Source organism: Papio anubis, chromosome X (genome assembly GCF_008728515.1).
Source record: "Papio anubis isolate 15944 chromosome X, Panubis1.0, whole genome shotgun sequence".
In the NCBI taxonomy this organism is placed as follows: Eukaryota; Metazoa; Chordata; class Mammalia; order Primates; family Cercopithecidae; genus Papio; species Papio anubis.
In genome coordinates, this window is record NC_044996.1 from 138517286 (window position 1) to 138542343 (window position 25058).

At 40.6% G+C, this 25058-nt stretch overlaps 1 long non-coding RNA gene across 3 annotated transcripts in view; it reads right to left on the minus strand.

The window, feature by feature from the left end:
• Window positions 1–4653, minus strand: part of LOC103880637 — a 909354-nt gene extending 904701 nt beyond the window's left edge. For all 3 annotated transcript variants that reach the window (XR_004180718.1, XR_004180716.1, XR_004180715.1), the window contains exon 1: window positions 1758–4653. This is a non-coding gene — a long non-coding RNA (uncharacterized LOC103880637). The remainder of the gene's footprint in view (window positions 1–1757) is intronic.
• Window positions 4654–25058: the final 20405 nt, after the last annotated feature.

Genomic DNA, 25058 nt, shown 5'->3' on the forward strand with positions numbered 1-25058 from the left:
TCAATGGCAGGTGGAGAAATAAAAAAGCTTTATAGTGGAAAAGGGAAGGCTTCAGATATGCCCCAAGTGGAGGTGGTTGGCATCGGGGGAGCTGCCAGTGGGCTATCTAAAAGCACAGCATCTCATGTGGTTATATGGGGGAGTATATTTGTCTTTCTCTGGCTCCTCCTAAGTTTAAAGACAGGCAAATATTTGGGAAGCTGGCAATCACTAACCCAATCTCGACCATTCTAGGCAGATTCCTGCAAAGACTGGAGGGGAAAGTTCTATTGCCCTGTGTGGTCTGGCCACTGGCTTTGTGTATCTTCAGTCTTGAGTATGAAACTCTAAGTGAAGTATTACAGGATTACAGAAGAATGATATGTTTTGAAACCACTCTCACAGGGTTAAGAATTCTAGATAGAAATATAGCCATAATTAAGCATTAATCAGGCTGCACTTTGACCCCCTTCCTTGTAACTGGAAGTCACATAGCAGATACGGACCGTTTGCACCCCCAGTGTTCCTATAGATAGGATTTCTGACACTAGAATCATAAGGATTTGTTTAAGAATCATTTTGCATCCCCATTGTTCTTATAGATAGGATCTCTGACATTAGAATTGAAGAGTTTTTGTTTAAGAATTGCTTAAGACTTTTCGGATCTTAAATTCCAGCAAAACAGCTGACGCCAACCAGTTTGAAGACCACCCCCACCCAACACACACACACACACACACACACACACACACACACACACACACACACACAGAAATGGGGTCAGCATGAGAACATGGCTTCTTCATCTCCCTGATCCATGACTTCACTCTACACACTTCCACCCACTCCAAAACGCTTATAAACCCTGGCACCAAACTCCTCATTTGGTGGCTCTATGATTAAACCTCTTTCTCTGCTGCAACCCGTTGTTTCCACATATTAATCTAATACATGAAAAGATGGGAGAGGATCAGCAGATGCCCTTTTACTCACTGAAACTAAAGACAGTCTCACAAAATCACACTTGATCATTCTAGGACTACAAAAAACGAAGATGTTAAACTTCACCTCTCTGAGCCTGGGAGTAAATATCTGGCTAGACTTCCCTTAAGGGCTCATATCCCCTGACTTGTGATGTTGGACTTGTGTGACAGTCACTGGAACACACAGAGGAAGCTATGTTTTTGTGTCTCATTTGGGCAGTGAGTAGTTCTGTTTTACTCATTGGTGCCAGGCTGGGTATGCCTGGAAGGTGGAGGGAAGGAGATCCAGGCATCAAAACACTCAAGATGTTAGGCGATCCAATCACCAAGATACCCAAGGTATTAGGAGATCTAACCACCAAAATATCTCATGATGTTAAAGTGTATTGAGGTATCTCCCTTAGAAGCAGAAAAGATATGCTCATGAATGTTGTTGTGGAAATTTAGTTAAAAAAACAAAATTTTCTCCCAATCCAGAAAACCTCTTCATGAAGGAAGAAGAGGAAGAAAACAATTTCATTATTGAATATGCATTAAATCAAAATGTAATGGACATCACATTCCACAACCTCTTAGAGATTGTGAAGATAGAAGGAAATATCACTCTTTGTAGAACCAAGCAAATATAAACCCCTTACATATACATTCCCAAGATAAACAATAACTAGTCCTCAAGTAAGAGGACTTGACAACATTGTTTATTACACATAGTTCACCATCAGTTCACCCCATAAATGGGGTGACCATAGTGTTAGTTAATTTGTTTTGTACAAAGCAAAAATAAACTCTGCTTACCTTTATGACACAGGTGGTTTTGCAACCAGGAACCAAGCCCTTCTGAAGTTAGGCTCCTACCTTCCTACAGAGACTGAGAGTGGGAGGTGCTAACTCCCTTGATGTTTACATTTCAAAGGATGTGGGAGGTGCTAACTCCCTTGATGTTTACATTTTGAAGGGATGGCTCCCAGGTCCTTAAGGAAAACATTGCTGGTTCCTAAGGCTGGAAAGAGTCTTTTTGAGCTTTCAAAATGATTTACGTATATTTCAAAGATACCAGGAAAAAAGTTACAAGTTTTCTAAAGGAAATGTTCCAAATAAAAATGTAAGGGCAATTTGGGCCTGCCCTCTTAGGTACGGTGGTCCTGGTAAGTCAACACATATCTTACAAGGGCAGCACAGTCCACTGCTGTTGCTCAAAGTGCCTTCACGTTTTCCAAAGTGAATTCACTTGTGCTGTCTTCCAAAGTGAATTCACTTGTGCTGCTTTCCAAAGTGAATTCACTTGTGCTGTCTTCCAAAGTGAATTCACTTGTGCTGCTTTCCAAAGTGAATTCACTTGTGCTAAGTACTAAGCCTATCTTTCAAATTTTAATTGGGTAAGAGGAAAAGAAAATATTTCTTTTAACTCTACCAGCCTACATTGAGATGTCCTCTCCCTAAAAATCAGCCCATTCTTTGGCTCAGTAACTTGTCCCTTCGGGTGAGATGGACTGAAGCTAAGGGGATAGGACAGATGAGCAATATTTATGTCTACCCCTTCTCCAAGCCTTTGAGAGAACCTCAAAAGAGATACATCCAACGTAGCCTGTAAGAAACATACCTTGTATGTCGTAATGTTGGGGTGCTACATGGATGTCAATTTAGGAATTGATTTCAGAATTATTTGACAAAGGAGGAACAGGCAGAAATCAAAACTTACGATTTCACTTATGATTTGATGAGCACATCATTTATACCTTTCTCTCTACCCAACATGGTATTCTCCAAACTCAGGTCCCAATAACTGTAACAATTTTTGCAAAGGCAGTTTTACTTACTGCCTGTTCATGGATGGCATATGCAGTGGCCCATGAGCACAGACTTCTGGTAAACCCACAGTGCATGGGAGATCAGCGAGACTCGGAAGGAGGACAACGTTAAGCATGGGACACCTACAAGTAAATGAGCTAACAGCCGAGCGAGGCCATGCTTTCCCTTGAAACTACAACTTCCTTCAAATTCAGAAAGAAGGCACAGGCATTCTGAGAAACATGCAAAATGAAAAAATCCTGGGTTATTACCCTGCATGAGCCAACTCCTTAGGATGAAAAATGATGACATAGAATAAAAGACTAAGAAGGGAAGCCTGTAATTCCTTTTCCATTAAGTCCTTCCTTACCAGTAACTAATCATAGTGAGGTACAATGTGCACATAGAAAGGAGCAAAATAAAAACAGTTGATTTAGTTTTGTGTAGTGTTTCCACTGTTCTGGTAAGAACAAAATACATATGTATGTACGCACCATGAAGCATAAATTAGGTAATTTTAGTGATTCTGTCCACAAGTTAAATGCTCTTATATTTGCATTTAAAGCTGGTATTACATCATATAAAGGTGAATGGTAATATGCTAATAATTTACAATTTTAATTTTCCTTTCTCAGAACAACATTAAATAGCAAATACAAAACACCATGACAAGCCAAGTGAGAGACTGCAGAAGACAGGTAAATGCTTTATACTTATTTTTCCTTTAATGGCACTTTGGGCTGTCTTTTGAATAAGGGGCACTACGTTTTCATTTTATACTGGGCCCCACAAATTAGATAGTCAACCTCATCAGGATATGTACACTTTACATCCTCCACCCAAGTTTCTAGAAGAATCTAGATATTATAAACCAAATTCTGCCATTTTATTCACTGGCAGCTTTTATTCACTTTGATACTCAAAAAACATCTTATACTCAAACATCCTGCAATTACATGTGCTCTTTGGAACATTTTAGAATAAATCACTTTAACATAAAAAGGTGAACTGACAATCTTGCTTGGAGTAGGTCAGTCTTATGGGAAAGCACATATCTCTTAAAACATTAATGGCTTCTATCCCTCTTCCCCATTATATAACTAGCATGCTTACTTGACGGAGTACTTGACATTTGCTATCAGCTTGCTTGGGTTTGCTGAGTATCAGTAGTTCTTAAATTTGGCTGCATGTTAAAATCACATGGGGAGTATTTTAAAAAAAGAAAGAAAGAAAAATCCCAGTCCCCAGGCTTCATCTCAGACAATGCACCTCAGACTCTATGGGAGTCTAAAATGTAACCAGGGTCAAGATTCACTCCCTAGCTATACGACAGTGCTTCTCAACTTTGCCTGAGCAAAAGAATGTCATGAAAGTCTTGGTGAAATTCTAGACTCCTTGGCTCCTCCCCCACCAAGTCAATGAGTCGTAAAGGTAGGAATTCTGTACACTTCACAAGCACTCCAGGTTATTCTTATGATTGGGGTCATTTAGGAAGCATGACTCTAAGATGAGTTGAGAAGGAAGAAAAAAGAAAAATGATTATTAATAAAGCTGCCAGTGATAAAAGGTTCTGAGAATCAAGCTGTTCTCTGGCCTTCCCTCTCTAATCATACTAACCCACCTGCATTACTTATCTATATGTGTGTAACAAATTACCATGAACTTAGTCGTTTAAACCAGCCCACATTTATTATCTCATGGTTTCTGTGGATCAGTAATCTGGGTATGGCTTGTGTAGATTTTCTGCTTCAGAGTCTCACAAGACTGCAATCAGCAATTGAAGTGTTAGCCAGCACTGTGGTCTTATCTGTGGCTCAACCGGAGAAGGATCCACTTCCAAGCTTGCAACATTGTTGGCTGTTGCAGGAAGTCAGGGACCCCGAACGGAGGGACTGGCTGAAGCCATAGCAGAAGAACATAAATTGTGAAGATTTCATGGACATTTATTAGTTCCCCAAATTAATACTTTTATAATTTCTTACGCCTGTCTTTATTGCAATCTCTAAACATAAATTGTGAAGATTTCATGGACACTTATCACTTCCCCAATCAATACCCTTGTGATTTCCTATGCCTGTCTTTAATCTCTTAATCCCATCATCTTCATAAGCTGAGGAGGATGTATGTCGCCTCAGGACCCTGTGATGATTGCGTTAACTGCACAAATTGTTCGTAGAGCATGTGTGTTTGAACAATATGAAATCTGGGCGCCTTGAAAAAAGAACAGGATAACAGCAATGTTCAGGGAACAAGGGAGGTAACCTGAAACTCTGACTGCCAGTGAGCCAGACGGAACAGAGCCATATTTATCTTCTTTCAAAAGCAAATAGGAGAAATATTGCTAAATTCTTTTTCTAAGCAAGAAACATCCCTAAGAGAATGCGCCCCTGAGGGTGGGTCTATGAACAGCCCCCTTGGAGGCAGCTTTCTTTTACAGTCTAAGCCAAAGGGATGAAATAAGCCCCGGTCTCCTGTAGTGCTCCCAGGCTTATCAGGACAAGGAAATTCCTGCCTAATAAATTTTGGTCAGACAGGTTGTCTGCTCTCAAACTCTGTCTCCTGATAAGATATTATCAATGACAATGCATGCCCAAAACTTCATTAGCAATTTTAATTTCACCCCATCCTGTAGTCCTGTGATCTTACCCTGCCTCCACTTGCTTCGTGATATTTTATTACCTTGTGAAGCATGTGATCTCTGTGACCCACACCCTATTCGTACACTCCCTCCCCTTTAAAAATCGCTAATAAAAACTTGCTGGTTTTACAGCTCAGGGAGCATCACGGAACCTGCTGACACGTGATGTCTCCCCCGGACACCCAGCTTTAAAATTTCTCTCTTTTGTACTCTTTCCCTTTATTTCTCAAACCAGCTGAGATGCTTAGGGAAATAGAAAAGAACCCATGTTAAACATCAGGGGTGGGGTTTCCCCCGATAGTTGGTAGAATTCAATTCCTTGTGAACTGAAGGGCTGAAGGCCTCAGTTTCTTGCTGGCTGTTGGCCAAAGATGGCCCTCCCTTCCCTGCCATGTGGGCCTCTGACATATGGCAGCTGATTTCTCCAGTGCCAGTGAGGGAGAGGAGCACCCAGCAATATGAAAGTTACAACCTTATGTAACATAATCACAAAGGAAGCATCACATCTCTTCTGCTGTATTCTACTGGTTAGAAGCAAGTCTCAGGTCTGGCCTATGCTCAAGAGAAGGGAATTAGGGTCTGCCTGCCACAACTCATATACAGCAGAGTACTATAGCCACAGCAACTGTCCATAAATTCTAAAGCCGTAACACATGGGTTCATATGCCTGGCATCCCAGCTTACCAACATTTATCTTCAACAGGCTCCTTAGCTTCATGGATCCTCAGTTTTCACATATGTACAATGGGGATAAAATAGGGTATACCTTATAGTGTCACCGTCAGAGGCATTGAATGATTACATGCAATGAGCTTGGCAAGCTGGTCTACACATACTATGTAAAAATAAAAGCAAGTCTTGTAATTATTTTTATATGACACATGGTTAAACCATATTCAAGGCACATTTGTCCAGGATTAGTGAACCAAAATCAACATGTTTTGTACACCAGTTTTATTGGAAAGTGGCAGAGCAAAGGGAAGCTTCTCTGACTCTCTTAAATGTGTGCATATAGATACCTGGCACATAATAAATGGCATTGTGCTTTTATCCTGTCTTTGCTATTGGCACTCAAAATGGATTCATTTATATATTCAGGGAACACAGATTGTATAAGGCACTGTCCCATGATGACCAGGCAACCCTGCCTCCAAAGCTCTGCAATGTACTCATTTTGTGAGTACCGTGGTATAACTGTAGTAAAAGGAATAATGTAATAAGTTGTGTAAGAGAGTGACAATCAAAATGCTATGGCAGTTTATAGCAAAGAGAATCACTTTGGGCTGTGGAGATAAAAGAAAATTCCATGTAGAAGGCATCTATGGACACAGCAGTAAATAAAATATATTGCTCTTAGAAAGTATATAAAAAAGCCAGTCATTCAAATATCGATGGGTGAGTGCACTATTTTGCTCCAAGGGGCAAAGTTCTGCTTGTTCTGCAAAATGATAGTGGCTCTTTATGGTATTGCTCAGGGCTGGGACCTAATACCCACTGTAGTCATTCCACAGAGGTGGGATGGCCCCTCCCTCCAAACACGCACACATCCAAACTTTGCTTTAGAGGTCAAGACTGATGACATTACATGCATAAAGAATATATGAAAAGGCTTATGACATAGTGGGGCTTTCTGGGAAGAGCAAGGAAGACTCCCAAGCTAGTACAAAGATGGCTTCAGCCACAGAGAAAGGAGATGACTCAGCTTTCATGGTGGTTAAGGCATGAGGTTGCAGGGAGCCTTCTTGAACACAATCTGTAGCTTGCATAGTTTCACCCCCTCAACCCCCAGGCATTCTTATTACTTACCTGGCTGTGGTGACAGAAGGGGAAGGGGAGTTGTGGGTTTGAATGCTGTTTGCAGTAAAACATCCAAAATGGATTCAGAATCTTTATTGCAGTTTCTTCTTTATGCACATAAAGTAACTGAATCACAAGGATTTATTTGTACGCCCTGGGTCACACATCAACTCAAGAAGCCCAGAAACAAACAAAAAAAAACCAGGCTTCTCTCTGCCCTCCTGGGCTCCAGGTTAAGCTTGTGTGTGCTTTCTATTTAGAGTAGAAAAAGAGAATAACAAAGCGTTTTCCCTTTCATGTGACCTCTTGAAATACATTTTCAAGACTGGAAGACAATGGACTCTACCTATCATATCACAGAAGAGGATGGGTGAAGAGACTTAGAAGTTCAAGGATAAGGGCCCAGTCAGTTACAAGGAGTATATTATCATTCCCTTTGTTTGTGATAATACCCTCCAATTAAATTCAAAGATTTCATGCCAAGATTCTTTTTTAAAATGACAATTTTATGCTAGGGTTATGAATTACACATCTCTAGAGGAGACAGTTCAAGATTTTTTATTATTAATATTACAGCATTACTATTAAATAAACAATAATCAGTATCATCCCCTCCTCTTCAGAGGGCTGGTTTTCTTACCAGACTGTGGAGCATAACAGAACTTTTCAGAGATGACGGTCCTTCCCTGGTACTGTGAGAAGTAAACAGAAGTCAGAGACAACAGACAAGGACTTCACTATCTGGGGTGTCTCTTACCACAATTTAGCAATGTCTTTTTGTGTGTGTGTGTGTGTGTGTGTGTGTGTGTGTTTGTGTGTGTTTATGTGACAAAGTCCCGTTCTGTTGCCCAGGCTGGAGTGCAGTGTCCTGATCTCAACTCACTGCAACCTCTGCCTCCTGGGTTCAAGCAATTTTCAGGCCTCAGCCTTCTGTGTAGCTGGGAATACAGGCATATGTCACCACACCGGTTACTTTTGTCATTTTAGTAGAGACAGGGTTTCATAAAGTTGGCCAGGCTGGTCTCAAACTCCTGACCTCAAGTGATCTGCCCACCTCAGCCTCCCAAAGTGCTAGGATTACAGGCATGAGACAGCATGCCCAACCACAAGTTAGCAATATCTTTTAATAGGAGATGAAAGAACTTCAAGGCTCATTCTCAAAATCCATTCATCTTTTCTCAGTAACCAAATCGTTAGCCGACATAAGTGTTAGAGACGTCACATAACAGATACTCTCTCTTGTAATAAAATCTCCTTGAAACATTTTGAAACGACCCTTTGAGTAAACCCCAAAGGAAAAAATAATACCAGGAAATGCTTCCACTGTCTGAGAAATCATTTTATGTATTTGTTTCTTGCTGGTTGATAAGTACATATGTAGTTCCATAGGCATGTATTCTGTGCTGGGCACTGGGTGAGCACCAGGAAATAACACCAATGAATGACCGGAAATACAGGTAAATGCAGGGTGCTTGGAGGCATGTTAAGGTAAAGAAATGTGCACCATGCTAACTTGAGCAGAAGCAAACTCAGACCAAATCAAGGATGAAATTCAACTCATGCTTCAATATCTAGTCCAAAAAACTTTTTTTTTAAATTCAAGACTTCTTCAGTGTTTTCTTATTCAGTCTATGGCTGAAAGAGATGGCTCAACTTTTATGGTGGTTAGGGCATGAGTCCTACTTGAGATGATTATAAACAGTGCTGCCCAAAACACTGTTTTCCATGCTGATGGTGAACAAATGTACAGATTTTTAGGATTGGAAATGTTGGCCCATAAAATATGAATACATTCTACAATATTTCAATACTGCCCAACAGTTTTCCAAAATGACCAATTTAGACTTTCACCCAACATGTATGAAATTTCCAATCGTTCCACATCTTCATCAAGATTTGATGTTGTTTGCCTTCTTCATTTTAGCAAATTCTGAAGGTTGTGTAGTGGTATCACATGGTTGTTTCAATTTGCATATCCCTGATGGCTGACAGGTTTGAGAAGCTTTGAATATGTTCATTGGTTTTCTAAATAGTCACTTTTTAAAGGGCCTATTCCATCCCATCTTTCTATCGGGTTGTCTACATTTTTTTTATATTGACTTATAGAAGTTCTTCATATATTCAGTCTTTCATTGGACATATGTTGTAGTTTTTCCAACTCTCTAATTGGCTGCATCACTTCTTCAGTGGTGTGTATTGAGGAATAGAAGTTAGGCATATTTGTATTTTTGATTTTGGTATAATTTACATTTCCCCAGTGACTGTCCCTTCCATCTGTGACCACTGAAAAGCACATATTTCAGTAATAGTCTTTATTAAATGCATCATTGTAGTTTTAAACAAACTACCTCCTGTGTACTTGTTCATGTATTTAAATCATCGTACACAGAACATGAACTGCACCACAGCATGGCTGTCTTCATCATAGTAGGAGTTTAATAACTCCTGATAGCTATTTTTATAGATGTGAAGATTTAAGCAACACTCAAGAAGTTTACTATAAAAAAAATCAGCAGGCAGTTTACACTAAAGTCATATGATAATTTCATATAAAATGAATATCCTCAAGCTATTAGCGGCAGTTTTTGTTCAGTCAGTGACTCCCAAATCCACCTGGATTAGTCACCAGACTTATTCTTTGAGCTGCAGTCAATTTGCTTTTTTTCAGATATCTATCAGAGTTTGACTCTAGAAACTTGTAATTAGGAATATGTTATCTCTTGAGAAGCAAGACCATGACAGTATTTCTGCTTAATCTTTTACAATCAAGGTGCTTGAACAACTAGTTGATAGGTAAACTGCCTACTTAGCATTCTAGTGAATGGAAACAAAAATAAAATGTAAGTGTGGAGATATTCATCCTGATATTACCTTGTGTAGGATAAAAATAGGGCTGAGAGGCTGGGAGGCGATGGCTCACACCTGCAATCCTAGCACTTTGGGAGGCTGAGGTGGGTGGATTGCCTGAGCTCAGGAGTTCGCGACCAGCCTGGGCAACAGGGTGAAACCCCGTCTCTGCTAAAATACAAGAAATTAGCCAGGTGTGGTGGCATGCGCCTGTACTGTAGTCCCAGCTACTCGGGAGACTGAGACAGAATTGCTGGAACCCGGAAGGCAGAGGTTGCAGTGAGCCAAGATCACGCCACTGCACTCCAGCCTGGGTGACAGAGCGAGACTCCGTCTCTAAACAAACAAACAAATAAACCAACCAAGGATCTGGGTGGGAATGCATCAAAAAGAGTTTTATGAGGATGAGAGAACCCAGATTAGAGAAATGGAGGATTGGCTATTAACTGGCCCACAAATTCCCCAGAGCAGTTATCAAAGGGAAGTGTATCAGTTAAGGCTTAAAGCATTGGCAAAATAAGAGAGGAAGGAATGGCTGGATTCAGAGGATCATAGACGCTAGCAGCTGACAGAAGGTACAGCGTTAGAGACTCAAGAAGAGGAGAGGTTTGCAGGATGAAAGAGGATTTTAAGGCAGTTTTATAAATTTCTAATACTCCCTAGCTTCTGATCTTGGTCCAACTTCTCCAGAACAGCGGCTGGCCCACCCTGCCTGGAATAGCGTTAACAGAGAAAAGAGTTTGGAATGGAAAATGCCAAGATTCCGGTTAAAGTCACTTTGGCTCCCAGGAATTTCCCTGTCAATATCGCATTAACATAATCTTTACCATCAACAAAACAGATCATGAAAATGGCATATATTTAAAAAGTTTCAAATGGATAAAGATTATGAAAAATTATATACTCTGTAGTAGAGCTAAGAGATTTGTCCAAAAAAGTTTCATTTTTTAATTGATACATAATAATCATACATATTAATGGGATACATAGTAATGTTTTGATACATATAATGTATAGTAATCAGATCAGGGTGATTAGCACATCCATCATTTCAAATATTGATCATTTCTTTGTGTTGGGAACATTTAGTATCCTCCTTCCAGCTATTTGAAACAACACAATATATTATTGTTAACTATAGTCATCCTACACAGATAGAGAACACTAGAACTACTCCTCTTATCTAGCTCTAATTTTGTACCCTTGAACAAATCTCTCCCTATCCCTCCCTTCCCACTTCCCTTCCCAGCATCTAGTATCCTCTGTTGTACTTTTCAAGTCTATGAGATTGGCATCTTTTTTAGCTTTCACATATGAGTGAGAACATGAAGTAGTTAACTTTGTTTCAGAATTATTTCACTTAAGATAATGTGCTCCTTGTTCCACCCATGGAGGTGCTTATGACAAGATTTCATTGTTTTTATGGCTGAATAGTAGTCTGTGTGTGCATATAGTGCATTTTATTTATCCCTTCATCTGCTGTTGGCTATTGTGAACAGCTAATAAACACAGGGTTGCAGATGTTTCTTCCATATACTGATTTCCTTTCCTTCCCTTTGGACAAATACCCAGTAGTGGGATTGCTGGATCATATAATAGTTTTGTATGTAGTTTTTTGAGGAACCTCCATTCTGTTTTCCATAGTGGAGATACTAATTTACATTCTCTCTAACCGTGTATAAGTGTTCCTTTTTCTGCACATCCTCACCAGCATTTGATTTTTGTCCTTTTGATAATAGCCATCCTAACTGGAGTGAGATGGTACCTCATTGTGACTATGATTTGCATTTCCCTGATGATTAGTGATGTTGAACATTTTTTCACATATTTGTTGGCCATTTGTATATCTTCTTTATTTCATCTAAATAATTTTACAAACCTCTCATGATGTTGCTAAATAAAAAAGATAGTACCTCATCCTGCCTGGATCTCTGAATGAATAGAGGTAGCTGTTGGGTGTGTACACCAATTACCTGGGCATCTTATCCAAATGCAGATTCTGATGCAAGAAGTCTAGGGTGGGATGTGAGCATCTGCATTTCTAACCAGCTCCCAGGTGATGCCTAGGTTGCTAGTCCACAGACCATACTTTGTAGAGTCAGGGTCAAAATCATTTGAGGTTATCAGGTAGAGACCCAAAACAGTGGTAAAATACACCTGTATTAGTTTTCTACTGCTGCTGTAACAAATTTTCACAGTTCAGCACTTAAAATAATACCCATTTATTCATTCTCCATTCTGTAGGTCAGAATTCCTGGTGGCTCCATGAAGTTCTCTACTTAAAGTCTCACAATGGTGAAATCAAGGTGTCAGTTGGGCTGGGATCTTATGTGGGGGCTCTGGGAAAAATCCATTTCCAGGCTCATTAGGGTTGTTGGCACAATCTGGTTCATTGAAGTAGGACTAAGGTCCCTGTTTGTCCTTCTGGCTGTTAGTGGGGACTGACCTCTGCTCCTAGAGTCATCTTTAAGACCTTGCATGCATGTAGCCAGCTACGTCTCAGAACCAGCAATGATGCACACGTTTCTTTCTTTTATTCTTCTGCTGCATCTCTCAAACAGACTCTTCTTAGACGTTAAAGGGATTGAGTGATTAAACTGGGCTCATTCAGATAAACCAGGATAATCTCCCTATTTTAAAGCCTGCAAGTTTAATCACATCTGCAAATTCCCTTTGGCTGTGGGAGGTAACAACTGCACAGGTTCTGGAGACTGGGGCATGGAAATCTCTGGGCAACCATAATACTATTTACTGCCAGGCCTGACGGTATCATTTTGTAATTACCTGTAGTCCACATCCTTGTGTCAACAAGGGCAGGTGTGAGTTAGGTCTCTTGATCCGACTTTGAAAGACAGCTACACCCAAACACACTCTTCTCCCTTGTCAACCCTTGCCCGCAACACAGTGTCCTTTTCTAGTGTATTGGTTCGCTCTCACTATTATAGCAAAGGACCACAGACTGGGCAGCTTAAACAACAGAAATGTATTCCCTCACAGTCCTGGAGGCTGCAAGTTGGATACCAAGGTGTGGGCAGGGCTGGTTCCCCCTGAGGCCCCTCTCCTTGCCTTGTAGATGCCATCTCCTCCCTGTGTCCTCACAGGGTCGTCCCTGTGTGTGTGTCTGTGTCCTTGTCTCTTCTTGTGAGATGTCTTAGTCCATTTCAGGCTGCTTTAACAGAATACCATAGACTGGTGGCTTATAAACCAAATAGATTTATTCTCTCACAGTCCTGGAAGCTGGAAGTCTGAGATCAACGTGTGGGCAGGGCTGGTTCCCCCTGAGTCCTCTCTCCTTGGCTTGTAGATGCTGTATCCTCCAGTGACCTCACAGGATCGTCCTCTGTGTGTGATTGTGTCCTCATCTCCTCTTATAAAAACACCAGTCCTATTGGATCAGGGCCCACCCTAATGACCTCATTTTAATTCAATTACCTCTTTAAAGACCCTATCTCCAAATAAGGTCACATTCTGAGGTCTTGAGAGTTAGGGTTTCAACATATAAATATTATTCGGTGGTGAGGGTTAGGGGGTGACACAACTCAGCCCATAACATACAGGAAGGCACTGTTACTGGTTCAGTCCCCTTCACTCCCTATGGATGCTTTTGATCAATTCTAGGGACCCATAAAACTGCGTCTAAAGCTTAGTTTCCATTCTCATTAAAGAGAGTAGCCAATGTTCATCCCCACCACACACACACACGCACACACACACACACACACGCACACACACACACACACACACACACACTGCAGGTACGTGTACATTTTGTTCTTGCAAATTGACCCTTTTCATGTCGGGGTCACAGAGAGGCACTTAAAGAGAAGAGCTGGTCCCAGCAATAAATAAAAGTAGACTAAAACTCACTGCTTCAGCCGGGCGCGGTGGCTCAGGCCTGTAATCCCAGCACTTTGGGAGGCCAAGACGGGCGGATCACGAGGTCAGGAGATCGAGACCATCCTGGCTAACACGGTGAAACCCCGTCTCTACTAAAAAATACAAAAGACTAGCCGGGCGAGGTGGCGGGCGCCTGTAGTCCCAGCTACTCGGAGGCTGAGGCAGGAGAATGGCGGGAACCCGGGAGGCGGAGCTTGCAGTGAGCTGAGATCTGGCCACTGCACTCCAGCCGGGGTGACAGAGCCAGACTCCGTATCAAAAAAAAAAAAAAAAAAAAAAAACTCACTACTTCATAACAGGTTTGCAAAAGACCTGAAATGGCTTCAATTATATAGCAGTGCACTTTTCTTGAGAAGTGAGGGTAATTTGTACTTGAGTTATTCTCTGATGTCAGATTATAGGATATGCAAATCAATTAGTTGAAAGGGTTTGCAAGTATTCAAATGCAAAGTTCAACAGCAACAATCAATATGTTGCATTTTCTGTCAACAATAGATGAATTTGCATAATTTTAAATGTGAATTTCAGGGTCCTATGTAACCAGGCTGATTTTGTTCTGTCCTTCCTATTAAGGGACTACTGACAAGACAAGGTGAGTCAGCCATTTCGCTTGGAATGAAGTCATATTGGCATTATTCCATGTAGACACAACCTCAGGCCCTTTAGTGAGGACTGATGTGTGAGTTTAAAGACAGATTCCAGGGTTAGGGTTTGCTAATGTTACAAGAGCTTTTGAAACCAGCCACAACTTAAGTCACTTCAGATTTCAAGCATATTCACAGCTATCAAAATACATTTGACCTCAAAGTCTATGATCTCAAATAGACTTTATATTTTGTCTTTATTAAGGTTAAATTCCAACTGCTTAATGTACTGATTAATGTATATCTGAAAGAAAAAAACCACCAGGTGATAATAATTTTGTTACCGTGCTGTTTTGCAGAATCATGCTTGACCTTTATCAGATTCTCAGGGAAATTATTTCTATAAAAAGAAGCAGCATTCTCCTTTATAGACACCAAGGAGGAGAGCTGACTGCGAGGACTTCGGAAAGAGAGCTTGTCTTGTGAAGCCGACCAACAAACTCGTGGTATTTTAAGTAAACTAAGCACGATGGAGGAGGCAGGTGATGGTGATAAACTTTGCCTTGAAGTGAGTTGGAATTAATATGCTGTGCCCATATTGGCTAAGCAAAAGCACTTAGTAATTACTTCTAAGCATGAGCAGATCACGTGCATGCAACACAAGACGGCTTCAGGGCGCTAAAGGTGCAGGCATTTTGCATACCTGTTTGCAAGGTGTCAGGTATGCAAAGGCCTCCTATACTGGCCTTATGTGGTACCCACCCACACTGACTGGAATGCAAAAGCAACACTCCAAAGAATATGCTATTGGCCATGGCCCTTGTACTCCAGTCTTCCTCTAATTCCTTATCTCTTGATTCCTCTCTCTACTTTTAGGGTGACACAGAGCAGGGCCCAAGCCCCCAGATAAATTCCTTTAAGTCAAGGAAGACACCTTTCTTGAGGACTTTTCCACTGCTCCCCTCTCACAAAAGTCCCCTTTCAAGTCCAGGGAAGAAGACAGGTGGAATATCACTCTCCAGAGATATCACTCTCCCAGTGGGGCTAGAGTTCCTTATGACAAGGTAGAATTTGTATTAAGTCTGAAAATTCTGAGGCCCAGCATGGTGGCTCATGCCTGTAATCCCAGCACTTTGGGAGGCCAAGGCAGGAGAATCACTTGAGGCCAGGAGTTCAAGACCAGCCTAGTCAACATGGCAAAACCCCATCTACACAAAAAATAAAAACTAGCCAGATGTGGTGGCATGCATCTGTAGTCGTAGCTACTCAGAAGGCTGAGGTGGGAGGATTGCCTGGGCTCAGGAGTTGGAGGCTGCATTGAGCGATGATCATACCACTGAACTCCAGCCTGGATAACAGAGCAAGACTCAATCTCTACATAAAATAAAATAAGCCTCAGAAATCTGACTCCTGGCAAATTCTACTGGGGAGAGGCCTTAGTACTCTAACATCAGCAGAGTGAGTATTTGTTAGAGCAGCAATTTCTAATCTTCATCCTAGTAGAGGCAAGCCCCCAATGGGACCTGTGAATGAAGCAAAGAAAAGGGAAGATTCCAGGGCATGAAAGCATGGCTTTTGGGAACCCCTGAGCTATTTAGGGACAGAACCTAAGGCACAGCCACTGGGGAGCAAAATGAAGGGGGATGATAGAGAAGACAAGTTCTGCCTGCATCATAATATTGACTTTCTTTAAAGTATCATATAGGCTGTCTCTCTCTCCTAGGTTATGGAATTGTTTCATTTTCATGAACAATAATTTTAAACGACCGAAATTTTTCTGTCTAAATGTGACATGAATAATCAAGCATTTCCAACTATTATTTCTCTTTCAAGAAGCAAATAATTTTCTTTGTGCAAAATCATATTTCTTAAAAATGAAAGCCAGGTTCATTGTCCATACTAAACAATTCTAATTCATCTCATGCCATTTTTTTCTTTTGCTCCATTTTAATAACAATTATTTTAATTTCAAATTAGGTTGAGACAACACAGAGCTGGAAAACAAATGCTGTCATAGGCTTTATTATCACAAAAGAGAGACTTGAGCAAAAGTTGATTGCAAAATCCACAGCTTGCTTAAAAAGAGTAGCTAGAAATAGGAGCAAAGCTTATGTTGTTCATTTCTGGATGTCTTGTGCAAAAAGGTTTTATCTTACCCAAAACTGTGCAGCGTGGGCTTATTTCTATTGTGTTTGTTGTCAGAGACTTGGTCTACTAGGTTTATTAAAATTGAAAAGAGGATTAGGCTACATTTATAATTGTACCTATAAATACAGTGCTTGAAAGGACTTTTTTCTCCCCTTGGGGAGGAAAAAAACATTAGAGTAAATGCTCTGTAGAAATTCACATTTTCTTCTTTTTTCTACTGAAATCCACTCTTTCCCCTTTCTGTCATGTCTGTCTTTTAATTTTTCCCAGTGGTCATGATCCTAATTTTACCTAACTGAGTCATTACCACATATGCTGAAGTGACAGCTGTGTTTAATATTATTGGAATTTAGCTTGTCAAAATAGCTTCACTCCAAAAAGATGACATTTCCATATATTGACTTTGGATTGTCACTTCTGAGTGCCATTTATTATTAATTACTAGTGATATTAGGAGAGTTCATTAATGCTCAAGATGTTTCTACAATTCCCTATTGCTCAGACAAAACCAAAACTGTATGCTATTCCAAAGACTTTCACCCTACCCTACCAGGGTTTGACTTAATGAAATTTATCCTAACCAAATGTTAAGCAAAGGAAGGGTTTAACTACTTGAGAATTCATAATGTCAGGAGTTTTGATAACTTCCCCAGAAAAGATGTTTCTAAACAGGATTTCTAGTGAGTGGGAATTCCTGGGGTCAGAGGTTTTGGAAAGGCCATTCATGCCCTCTAAATTTTAAGTTGGCAAATGTTGACTCTACTCTTATCATCAACAGCAAGCATTATTGAGTATTGCCTGCCATCATATTTTTCCCCCAGAGATCTTTTTTTAGTGAGAATAAACTGGGTTAATTATAGTATCTAACCACTCAAAAATTGCATTGGCTTAAAACAACAAAGATTTATTTCTTGCTTAAGCTGGCATCCAATGTGGTTGGCAGAGAGACCTGCTCTGCCCTTATAGCAGGTCATCATCTCAACATAAGGCATCATGGGAGGAGATGGCTGGAGAGACCAGTAAAGGTGATTAAATACTTCAGCACATGCAAAACACATCATTTCCATTCATGTTTCATTGTGAATAGTGAAGTAGTCACCTGAACACATCTACTACTTCCAAAGGCTTGAGTATAATTATAATCCTCCATGTACAGAAGTAGAGGAGATACAGAAGAAATTTATGACGCATACCACAAGGGAAAAGGAACCTTAAGTGTGACTCAGCCATGGCACTAAGCAAACACAGGTGCCCTGAGTCTCCTAGTTCATTTTTTAAGAATAGTCATTTATTTCTCTGAATTAATGCAGCTAACTTGTAGAGATATATTATGTTGAACAATATACAAAACTGTCATGGGTGAATATTGGCAAGTTCATATGACTCAGCGTAAAATTGTTGATGAAATGGTGTAAACATATCCAAAATCGACTTTATCAAATAATGACTCTTATCATGTACCTTGTTTAGGGAGGGTAGAGGGTACACCATGCTCTGGTGTAATAGCAGCAAGTTTAGAAGGGAGACACCAGTAAAAACAAATGGATAGTAATCATCTCTCTTTTTCAGGCTCTTTCTTTCAGCACCGTGGATTTATTTATACTTGTCTTAAGAAAAGCATATTGTATGGCCCCAGGAAAGTGAGGGGGAAAAAGAAGAAGATCTAGCAGCATGTAGCTTTATGATTTTTCTTATAATCTCCCTTTTTTATTTTTGATTCATCTCCTCTTCCTCTGCCTGCATTTTGCCTCTTGGAGAGCACGCGGAGTCAGCTTTGTTTCCCACAGAAAACTCCATTCCAGCAGGATGTTTTTCCTACCCAGTTTCAAGGAGACTGGCCATTGTGGTGGCTGAACCAATTATCTCACAGGACAGATTTCGACAAGATCCTTCCAGTGGACAATTGAGCCCAATTGGGCAGAGATTACAGGATTTGTTTCCAAAGAATAAATGTGTCTTGACCATCTAGTTCAATGAGATAAAATCCTCTTTCGAAAATATAGCACTAAACGTTTCTAACATTTTTCAAATTATAATAGCAATTAAGTTTCTTTTTCTTATACCACCTAATTTCAGCACTGTTACTGAAACAAGCAAAAAAATGAAATTCAAAAGAAACAGCTAGCAAAGGATGTTAAGCAATGTTTGGTTCGACTATATTCTAAATTTTAGCATTTTGAAATGAAAACATTGGTATTCAAATGCAGTCAGTTTGTATTGATCATGAGATTATGACCAGATGATGCTAATTAGATCATCCAGGTAATCCTCCAGGTATTTATAATCCTTTAGTTGAAAAAACCAGCAATATCTGTTGTGGCTTTTGATGTGACATGTCCAAGGTGTTCTCATGTATGTAGGGCATATGGCTGTGGTTACTAAGTAGGTACTTTTGGAGATATTAAAGAGAAACAACAATAACAAAGTATATGTGGAAGGAAAAATAATGCTACTGTAATTATTTTAGTTGTGCATATCCAAGAATGACAACAGATACGTGGAAACGTGGACAGTAGTTGGATTGCATCTTCCAGCCTCTGCCTTCCTGAGCTTGAAGACCAATGTTCATACCTTACAGATGGATAGATTTAAATGTTTATTCTTACTTTATTGATATAGATCATAGTTTTATGTAAGGAGTGATAACCTGTGTCAAAACTCCTTGGGTGTCATTCCTATCTGCAAGGAAGGGAAAGAAAAAGAAATATCTACTTGAAGGATTTAATGTTAGGAACTCATAAACTTGGCATATTTTCCAACGCAATTTAGGCAATGACTGAGTCTACACTGTATCTGGTTTTGCAGACCAATGCCCTCTAATAACTCAGTCCAGTGACCCTGTCTAAAATCATGTGTATTCTTGTCTTACGGTTTCTAGCATTTCTTGTTTGGTAAAAGTACAAGCCATGTATATGCTTGGGCAAGAAGAAAAAACACTTATAACACACAACTTTTCAGTTTTGCCTCCTTGAAATACTATCATTTCAAACACTTAGTAACTTTTGAAATGTTTCTCTAATTCCCAGCCTTTCTTCAGTCAATATGTTTATGTCTTTCTGTCAGGTCTGGGTTTGTTTGATTTTTTCTTAATTGTATGCATTTCTGAGTATATATGTTCAATGATTGATGTTACTGTAAAATACCCTTTTATAAGATTAAAAATGATCTTGTTGATTGAATATGCAAATCTAAAGCAACTCAATCATCTTTTCTTAGTTCTGATCAATTTTGTTGCCCTAAGAATTTAAGACACTTTTACATTCCTCTTACAGCTTTTCAATGGCTATGGTGAACAGATAGGACCCTGCCTTTATTTGCAAAGTAGTATATTTAAAGAGGTAAGCTTATTTCATGTTACAATTCTATACAGTAATTGTGTGGACAAAAATATGTTATTTCTAAGTTTCCTCTTCTTTCTTGATAGGGAAAAATCTAGAAAATATTAATTATTTCTATAATATTTATATGTCAAATACTATGTAAGTATATTAACTATTTGACATCTGATAATTATCAACGCTTGGTTTCAAAAACAATGATAAAAACAGGTTGGTAAGAATGAACATCTTACAAGATTGGTACTTGATACTGTATTATTCTCAATAATGGATGAACTCAATTTTGCTATAGGAGAAAAGATGAAAATTATGAAAAAGCTAGTTTGTTCAGGCTGCTATAACAAAATGCCATAAACTGGGAGGCTTTTAAACAACAGAAATGTATTTTTCACAGTTCTGGAGGCTGGAAGTCCATGATCAGGGTATGGCAGATTCACTGTCTGGTGAGAACTTGCTTCCTGGTTCATAGACAGCTCCTTCTCTCTGTGTCCTCACATGTTGGAAGAGGTGAGGGAGCTCTCTGGGGTCCTTTTATAAGGGCACTAATCCCATTCATGAGGCTCCTCCCTCATGACCTCCTCACCTCCCAAAGCCCCACCTCCTAATACCATCATCCTGGGGATAAGGGTTTCAACATAGGAATTTTGGAAGGACACAAACATTCAGACCATAGCAGGATCTATGCATTATGATAGAAAACTGGAGCACAGAGGATTAAAAGTTTTATGTTACTTTCTTTCTGAATTCATTGATACTTCCAGGACTCCATGCTGGGCAGACCAATAAAAGTCATTCACTCTACAACAAACATTTTTGAATATCTACTGTGTGCTAAGCACTACTCTAGCCACTGAGAACATAAAGTCCTGCTCTCATGGATTCATATTTAATGTAGAAGATAGATAAGACAGATGATAAACAGAAGATAAATAAATAAATAGAAAATAGATGGATAATATAGATTGATAAATAGAAGATAGGTAGATAAGATAGATGATAGATAAATAGAAGATAGGTAGATAATAGGATAGATGATAGAGAGATAGATATAGATAGATAGATACAGTAGATAGGACAGATAGATAGGATGGATAGATAGATAAATAGATAGAACAGATAAGATCAACAGATAGATGTTAGGCAGACAGATAAATAGATAGATAGATAGATAGATAGATAGATAGATAGATAGATGACAGATAGATAGAACAGATAGGATGGATAGATAGATGATAGGTAGGTAGATAGATAGATAGATAGATAGATAGATAGATAGATAGAAAGAAAGAAAGAACAGATAGGATGGATAGATAGTAGGACAGGTAGGATGGATAGATATAGATAGATAGATAGATAGATAGATAGATAGATCAGATAGGATGGATAGATAGATGTTAGATAGATAGATAAATAGAACAGATAGGGTGGACAGATAGATGTTAAGCAGGTAGATAGATAGATAGATAGGACAGATAGGACAGATAGATAGATGATAGGCAGATAAATAGATAAGATAGAAAGATGATAGATAGATAGATATGAAACAAACAGGACTGATAGGATAGGACGACAGCAGATGGACAGACAACAAGGCACGCGGCGCAGACAGACAGCACAGATGACAGATGACAGATGCGACAGCATGCGATATGACAGACAGATGACAGACAATTTGGTGAAGATGTAAGATGGTGACAGACCCGTGATGGTGACTCGACAGACACAGACAGACATCAAGAAACAAGACAGACTTTATCAGACAGACGACAGTGTTGGCAAGGCGCGGTGACAGACAGACTGGATCCTAACAGACAGACAACAGGAGACAGATCAGACAGACAGACGATGGCTGACAGTAACGGTGACAGACGGACAGATAGACGACAGGCAGACAGACAAACAGACACACAGATGCGACAGACAAGTGACGGATACAGATAGACGATGGTAAGCAAGATGACAGACAGACAGATAAGATTGTGATTATGGACGGATAGACAGATTATTATGATGTCGTTGTCAAACAAACAGGACGTGGGATAGACAGACAGCAGTAAGTAAGACAGGCAGACAGACAGATACTTTACTGTGACGGACAGATAGACGACAGATAGATGACAGACAGGACAGATAGATAGATAGACAGATAGATCGATCGACAGATCCAGGACTGGACAAGATCCAATGGTGATAGACGATGGTGAAGACAGACTAGGATATGACAGACTATAGATTGTAAGTTCACAGGATGAAGGGAATGACGATGAGCATAATTTACGAAAGACACAAAATGGACACAGACAGGGACGGGACAGACAGACGACACACGGACAGATGGACGGACAGATGACACAAGGGCATTAAAACAAACAGGACTTGGATATGAAGGGACACAGGGTGATGGCAGATAGGACAGATACGACAGATGTAAAGATTTTGGATAAAGTCAGGACGACAAGTAGATAGACAGGATATGGACATTAGGACGGATAGACATAGACAGACAGGCAGAAACGATAGGATGGATAAACAGATAACAGATAAGGCAGGCAGACAGACAGACAGGCAGGCAGGATAGACAGAAAAGACAAGATGAATTTTTTGACTGATTTGGATAGATCAGATAGATAGATGGGATAGACAGGATAGACAGATAGACAGATATGATAGAACAAGACAAGGATAGGATAGCCAGATAACAGGCATAGACAGGCAGATAGATAGACATAGATAACAAGATATAAAGGATAGAGGATACATAGATAGCAGATAGACGATAGAGAGACTAGGATAGGCTGAACAACAAGGTCCGAGCCTGGAACTCTGGGATCAGCTCATCTCTACACAGAGCCAATGGAAAGCCTAATAAGGATGTCCATAAATATAGAATGGAAGAAAATAAAGACTGAAAGAATGTGTGTCTCTCCAAACCCACACAGAAAGGTGGTACACACAAAGTCCCAAACGCTGCTGGCTCCATTTGAAGAGCAAGCAAAGCATGGGCAAGAAGGAGATGGAGGGGCTTGGGTTCTTTTAAGCAGAAACACAAACAGAAACCGGGAGGGTAACAGCAAACGGGTTAAGGAATCTGAAAGAAGGGACTGAGAGTCTTGATCCCAGAGGCTTCAGCAAAGGAAGTGTGGTCAATACATGGTAAAACATGGTCAATTAAATTGCTTGAGGACAATTATGTAAAACTAAAAGGGTTGGGCATGGTAGCTCATGCCTGTAATCTCACTGAGAGGCTGAGGCTGGAGGATCGCTTCAGCCCAGGAGTTCAAGACCAGCATGCAATATAGTGAGACTTGGAATTTACAAAAGAATTTTGAAAAATTGCTGGGCATGGTGGTGCAAATGTCCCAGTACCGCTTTCACTCAGGAGGCTGAGGTGTGGGAGAATTGCCTGAGTTCAGGGAGGTAGAGGCCGCAGCGGAGCCAAGATCGCACTACCGCCTCCAGATCGGGGCAAGGCAACAGAGCCAGAACTTGTCCCAAAAAAAAAAAAAAAAAAGACTAAAGATTAGCTTGGTGGAAATGGGTAACGGTGGGTCACACCTGCAACCCTGTTAATTTGAGACCCTAAGGCGGGCGGATCTACGCAGGTCAGAAGATAAAGACTATTCTTGGCCAACATGGTGTGAAAACCCTATCCTACTAACATTAAAAAAAAAATTAGCCGCTGTAGTCCCAACTACTAGGAAGGCTGGAGGCAGGGAATCGCTTGAACCCTGAAGCAGAGGCTGCCAGTGAGCCTGGGTCACACACAAAATTTCAGCTTGATGACAGAGGAGACTCCACTCCCCAAAAAAAAAAAAAAAAGGCCGGGTAATGTGGCTCAATGCCTGAAATCCAGCACTTTGGGAGGCCTCTAGGCCAGCAGATCATGAGGTCAGGAGATCGGTGATCATCCTTGGCTAGCACGGTGAAACACTGTCTCTACTGGAAAAATACAAAAACTAGCTGGCTGCAGGTGGCGGGCCTTTAGTCCCAGCTACTCTGGGAGGCTGAGGCAGAGAATGGCGCGAACCTGGGAGGCTGGAGCTTGGCGGTGAGCTCCAGACGGTGCCACTGCACTCCAGCTCAGCCGCAGGAGCCAAAACCCATCTCGGGGAAAAAAAAAAAAGATTAGCTTTAGATTTGGGGCTTATAAGGCAGATGGTGGCTGGGGTTTCATAGTCTACTTAGTCATGGACTAAAACGGAATGGATGAGACTAGACGAGATAACAGCAGAATGCCTTGATCCCCTCCCAGGGTTCCTCCACTGTCTTTCTCTACCCATTCACTCCACTCTCTTGCATCTTCAAAGTCCACTTTGCAGATGTTTTCCCACAGTCTGCATTCAGACGGAAGCTTCTCTCATTCTCAAAAAAAAGACCTCTTTCCCTGGCTTCCTCAGATGTGTCATTCCAGATCTCTACTGGACCTCTCACAGCATTCTAAAGGGAAGGAGAGTGGACCTGCCATGCCTGCCTATCTTCACATCTCACTGCCTAGGAATAGCTCGCGCTCGAACGTTCTTTATCTTAGCGCTACCTGCCAAACCAGGCTCTCACAGCTCACAGGCGACCTACAAATCCATACATCCACTGTCTCTCTGCGGTTCTCTCTCCCTCTTTTGCTCCCCTCCACCTTCTTTATCCTTTTCTCCTTCTGTGGGGTCAACACCAGCTGGAATCCTGGCCTCCTTCCTTTCCTCTCAAGGCTCCTTTTCTTTCTTCTCCCCTTTTACTTACTCCACTGAAATCACGTGTTCCCTCTCCTACTTCAATATGTTACCCAGCTGTGCAGGTAACGCCCACATCTCTATTCCAAGTTCTGTACCTTCTGGTGCCCACCGTATTCATGTTCTATTGCTGCTGTAACAAATCGCCATGAAATGGGCAACTGAAGACAACACAAATGTATCATCTCACATTTGTATAGGTGAGAAATCCAGATGGGCTCAGCAGGTTCCTCTGCTCATGGGCTGTCCCACAGGCTAAAATTAAGGTAATAAGCGGTCTGGGTTCTTATCTGCAGGCTCTGAGAGAGAATCCGCTTCCAGATTCATTGAGGTGA